Source organism: Eucyclogobius newberryi, unplaced genomic scaffold, assembly GCF_026437365.1.
Source record: "Eucyclogobius newberryi isolate DKJ021-1_F unplaced genomic scaffold, fEucNew1.0.hap1 SCAF_4, whole genome shotgun sequence".
Classification (NCBI taxonomy): Eukaryota; Metazoa; Chordata; class Actinopteri; order Gobiiformes; family Gobiidae; genus Eucyclogobius; species Eucyclogobius newberryi.
This window is the reverse complement of record NW_027316056.1, coordinates 31,678,989-31,684,988: the sequence shown is the minus strand read 5'-3', so window position 1 is coordinate 31,684,988 and position 6,000 is coordinate 31,678,989. Positions and strand designations below refer to the sequence as shown.

Below are 6,000 nucleotides of genomic sequence, written 5' to 3'. Positions count from 1 at the left end.
AAGATTATTAGGTTAATAGGTTAATAAAAAGGTTAATAAGATTATCGATTAGGCTACCCCAAATAAATTGTCTGTTTGCTGTAACCCGAGTCAACATTTTTCCTCTGGCTCGGTAGGCCAATTCTTATTTTTTTCACTTTGAAGGCAAAAAAAAAGATCCAAATTTTGTCATTTTTTGAGTCCAAGTGACCACCAGGGGTCAGGCTTCAACAGTCAATGACGGAAAACGTCTCTATCAACCCGATCGGGAGACTAAATCTAACGATTTTAAGATATTTTAATCGACCTTTTGTACGCCGCTATCCTTTATTTTGGTAGCTAAGGCGAGCGGGGGGAACATGCTGGAAACACGGGCGCCACCATGTTTGTTGTGATGACGCTGCTGGGCGTGTTTCAATCCCAGAAAGCCTTTGCGTAAATCAAATTTCACACCCTGACAGAGCCTGGCATTACTCTGGACATTTCAGTGGCACCGACAAGGGTAAACCAACATGTTAAAGGCAATATGACGACTCCTACGCGTGGTCTGTTTTGTTACAGACGCATGTGGAGGACTGAAAATGAAGACGCGCATGTGTTGCGCGGTGCGTTATCAGTCCTTTAAGATGAAAGTCAAGTTAACAAGCGTGATAAAAATATTTGACACTGTGGTTCAGGAAAGACCGGTCGGTGAGTCGGCAAAATCATTGAAAAATAAAAGATTTTGACATTTTTTCAGCAAAATGCTGATAGTTATTTTTCAGTCGGCTAGTTTCATAGCGGGTCGGTCGGGTTACGGCAAACAGACATATTATTTTGCTCAGCCTAAATAAAGTCTTTTTTGTTTATTATACAACCCATTATGGCTGTTTTTGTCACATTTAACTTAATTTTGTCTGTCTTTAAGTTCATTTTAATAAAGTTGGTAATAAACAGCTCGAAAAAAGGAATAAAACGTAAAGAACTTAATTTTATCTGGCCGTTTTTGTAACATTTTACTTTATTTTGTCTTTCAGGAAGTTCATTTTTGTAAAGTTGGTCACAAACTTAGAAGAATTTTAATATTTTAGACCACAAGAATGAAAGAAAATAAAAGATTTCAATGTAGTCTGGTCACAAATCACAATAACCGTAACACTGACATTAGATATCGCAACATCCCTAAAAGTAAGTATTCATGCACAAACAAATACAAAAATCTGACTTCACGTGTCGTTGCCAGGGAATAACAGTTAAAACACTATATGCACATTTATAGATTATAGAATAGAAATAGCACCAAGCACACAGCCACACCACGATGACGAGGACGATCGCAGAGGATGTTACGAAAATAAACTTAAATTAAAAAATAAACTAAAAGAAACCTGTTTGTGTCCGGCGAGTAATAGAATCTGAGCGTTTTGTGTCAATAATTCCGAGTCGTTATCAGATTACTGAAATGTAAACAGTTACATCTGATGTCGGTTTTGACAACGAAAACTGACATAAACGGGCAAACAAACGACAAAATTAGAGATTGAACCGAGCCGCGTCACATTTATAAAGATCAGATTTATTTCCTGCATGTAAAAAACAAACAGCACAGAGCAGATCCAGATCCAAGCAGATCCAAAAAGTGACATAAACGGGCAAACAAACGACAAAATTAGAGATTGAACCGAGCCGCGTCACATTTATGAAGATCAGATTTATTTCCTACATGTAAAAAACAAACAGCACAGAGCAGATCCAATTATCGGGTTATCTGATTAGTCTAGTTATCTGATTTTTACTGGCAATGTAGAGCCAGTGCTATGTCCAGGCGGTCACAGAAACCAAGAGTGTAGGAAGTAAACACTCAAAACCACACAATAAAAAGTACTTCAAAGCAACAATAGTGGTTCAATCTCTCGGGAGAAGAAGGAATATCTCTGGCCCCAAAACAATGACCTGTGGTAGGCTGTGTTCTCTTTAAACAAACCGCGTCTAACGACGGCGGGAGCGTTAGCCGATTGTGAGTTACACTGATTGTGCCGGCGGAAAGCGGGGACGACACCGGAGGAGCGCCCATGAAACTTTGATGCCGTCTGTCGGTAACGTTACACCTCCGGGGTACGCGTCAGCTCGCCGGCGGGCCGCACCGGGCCTGTGGAAATCAGGTCAGGTCTGAGCCCGAGGGGAACGCTTCAGTTTGCACATCACTAAACGGTGGCATTTGATAAACGTGTAGGAATTTAGTAAAGTACATGATCCGCAAAAGCCAAAGACATGTTTAGAGACGGACGAGACACAGTGTGGCATCCATTTCATTATTTTTTGATGTATTTGTATCGTTTTATTTTATTAAATGGCGCACAATGTAACTTTTCTGGTGGAAGGCACTTGTTTGTCTCAATTACGGGTGTTTTAAATACAAAAGCACGTATTGTTCCTGTTCTTATAGATCAGACCTGTCACTTGACCTGGTCTCCATGGAGTTTAATGCCACACTGAGAAACATCCCAGACAAAAGATTAATGCTTTACTAGAAGCAGAATCACAAACGCAATACAACTTTTCTGATTCTCAATTATTTTCCTATTACCATGATTTTAGTCAAATGTAAAAGTAAAAATGTAAAGTTAAAACCGCACTTCAGAACATTCTCTGTTCAGATAGATGTGTTTTGTGTCAAACTGTGGCATAATAGCGCTAAAAAAAAAGTATTAATTTGCACTTGAAAGTTATGCACTGGGCTTTAAAACATGATTTAACCTGATCTTTTAATATATAATTGGAATGTACTAAGTCAGAAGCGAGCTGGGGGCCCTGCAGGTTTTTTATGTCAAACTGTGGCATAATAGAGCTAAACAAAAGTCTATTAATTTGCATTTGAAAGTTATGCACTGGGCTTTAAAACATGATTTAACCTGATTTTTTAATATATAATTGGAATGTACTAAGTCAGAGGCGAGCTGGGGGCCCTGCAGGTTAGTACAGGCATGTTTGAGGATAAAGTCTGGAGTTAATTTGAGTGGTATGAGTCCATTAAGGGCGGGTCAGGTTCCTTCTGCTGCTGCTGGAGGCACGAGACGCGGACTCGCCAGGTCACAATCCACCGCCAACTCGCGCGCGCGTCCATTTACAGCCCCCTAAAAGACACCGTAAATATAAACCGTAAACCCCACGAGAGGCGCGAGGAGAAGACCACCCCAGCACCACCACCTCCTCCTCCTCCTCCTCCACCTCCTCCTCCACTCGCACATGTCAATCAGCAACTGTCATAACAACAACAACGACGACGACGCGTAACACATGCGCACAACGGGAAAACAATCAAACAACACGTCGAATTAACTTTAAAGATGAATTAAAGATGAATTAAAGATGAGCAGAGCAATAAAAAGTCATGTATTCGAGGTGGAGATACGTGGCGTTGTCTTTCTTTACCTTGGACAGTCAGTTCCAAAAGCGCGCAGCCGCAGACACTTCCAAATGTTTCACGCCATAAACAACAACAAAAACAACAGTAAACAACAACAAACAATCCGCGTCAAAGTGCGTCGATGTGAGCGTAGTCCGTGTTCGCGGTGTAACCGAGCGGAGAACCGGGTCCCGGAGGAGGCGGTGGAAGGAGCGCACCGGAGCTCCGGCGAAGCTCCGCCCCTACGTGAGCTGCAGGGGCGGGGCTGAGTGACGCTTGCGTGAAGCGGAAGTGCGCGTGGGTGTCGTTTGGTTTTCCCGCGGGTTTGTTTGGTGTTCAACACAAACTATTTCCGTTTGGCTCCACGGCTTTTGCGCGTTAGAAACACGGGGATGAATAGGACAATGAATTATAAATCAATCAGAAGAATAACGGGGATGAATAGGAAACAAAGCATGTAAATAAAATAAATAAATCAAAAGAAAAACGGCGATAAATAGAAAAAAATAATAATAATCTGTCAAAAGAAAAACGGTGATAAATAGAAAAAATAAATAAAAATCAATCAATCAAAAGAAAAACGGTGATAAATAGAAAAAATAAATAAAAATCAATCAATCAAAAGAATAACGGGGATGAATAGAAAACAAAGCATGTAAATAAAATAAATCAATCAAAAGAAAAACGGCGATAAATAGAAAAAATAAATAAAAATCAATCAATCAAAAGAATAACGGGGATGAATAGAAAACAAAGCATGTAAATAAAATAAATAAATCAAAAGAAAAACGGCGATAAATAGAAAATAATAATAATAAATCAGTCAAAAGAAAAACGGTGATGAATAGAAAAAAAAATGAATTAATTAATCAAAAGAAAAACGGGGGGAAATAGAAGAAAAAAGAAATCAAAAGAAAAATGGGGAGAAATAGAACATTAATCATTAATTAATCAACAGCGACATTAATCAATAACCACTTTTCAATAACTTGTACGTGTGCATGTGTTTGTTTTTCTTGAACTTAATGCTCAAAATGTGTCCACTGAGTTTCTGTGCGTAAAGTGAGCGCGCAGAAAATGGGATTTTGGCGCCATCTTCTGGATAAACTCCGTCACTACCAATAAAGTGTCTTCTGTTGTAGGACAATTTGGATGGATGTGTGTTTCAGTGTGTCGTCAGTTATCCAGGATAATTCTAGCCTTACTACTGTTAATATTGTTTTCAACCTTAGGATGGCTAAATGGTTTTCACATTCAAAACAAAATGTTGAAATGGCACATTCAGTGGTGGAATTCGTAGCCTACTGAAAATGTACTCAAGTGACTCAAGTAAAAGTATAAACTATAAAGTGTGTATGGAAAAATACATTTAAAAATACAAGATAGAAGTAGTACAAGTAGTAATAAGTACAAGGTAGGCCTTTTAGACCAGTCTTTTAAAAGAAACAAAGAAAGAAATAAAAAGACAGACGGACAGAAAAAGCGAAAGAAAGAAAGAAAGAAATAACGTGTGGCAGAGTTGTTTGTAAAGAGAGAAGCGGATTGAACTACTCAGTAACATGTAATCTATTACAGTTGCTCCTCCACCGGACCCCCTCTGCTCCTCCACCTGACCCCCTCTCTGCTCCTCCACCGGACGCCTCTGCTCCTCCACCGGACCCCTCTGCTCCTCCACCTGACCCCCTCTCTGCTCCTCCACCTGACCCCCTCTCTGCTCCTCCACCGGACGCCTCTGCTCCTCCACCGGACCCCTCTGCTCCTCCACCTGACCCCCTCTCTGCTCCTCCGCCTGACCCCCTCTCTACTCCTCCACCAGACCCCCTCTCTGCTCCTCCACCGGACACCCTCTCTGCTCCTCCACCTGACCCCCTCTCTGCTCCTCCACCTGACCCCCTCTCTGCTCCTCCACCGGACGCCTCTGCTCCTCCACCGGACCCCTCTGCTCCTCCACCTGACCCCCTCTCTGCTCCTCCACCGGACGCCTCTGCTCCTCCACCGGACCCCCTCTCTGCTCCTCCACCAGACCCCCTCTGCTCCTCCACCGGACCCCCTCTCTGCTCCTCCACCAGACCCCCTCTGTTCCTCCACCGGACCCCCTCTCTGCTCCTCCACCGGACCCCCTCTCTGCTCCTCCACCAGACCCCCTCTGCTCCTCCACCTGACCCCCTCTCTGCTCCTCCACCAGACCCCCCCTCTGCTCCTCCACCGGACCCCCTCTCTGCTCCTCCACCAGACCCCCCTCTGCTCCTCTACCTGACCCCCTCTCTGCTCCTCCACCTGACCCCCTCTCTGCTCCTCCACCGGACCCCCTCTGCTCCTCCACCTGACCCCCCCTGCTACTCCACCAGACCCCCCCTGCTCCTCCACCTGACCCCCCCCTCTGCTCCTCCACCGGACCCCCTCTGCTCCTCCACCTGACCCCCCCTGCTCTTCCACCTGACCCCCCCTGCTCCTCCACCTGACCCCTCAGCTACTCCACCAGACCCCCCCTGCTCCTCCACCTGACCCCCCCTCTGCTCCTCCACCTGACCCCCCCCTCTGCTCCTCCACTGGACCCTGCAGCAGCCGTGCGTAAAACGGCCAGTGGCGGTGGCGCGCACGCTCTCCGCGCCCCGGTCACTCAGCTGTTGTTCTGC

The 6,000-nt window shown here is 44.3% G+C and overlaps 1 protein-coding gene across 1 annotated transcript in view; it reads right to left on the bottom strand.

Moving 5' to 3' along the window:
• The window catches only part of fhip1aa (FHF complex subunit HOOK interacting protein 1Aa), a 37,113-nt gene extending 33,521 nt beyond the window's left edge, over positions 1–3,592 (bottom strand). The window contains exon 1 of the mRNA XM_072463982.1: positions 3,391–3,592. The gene's annotated coding sequence lies outside the window, so the exon portion shown is untranslated. The remainder of the gene's footprint in view (positions 1–3,390) is intronic.
• Positions 3,593–6,000: the final 2,408 nt, after the last annotated feature.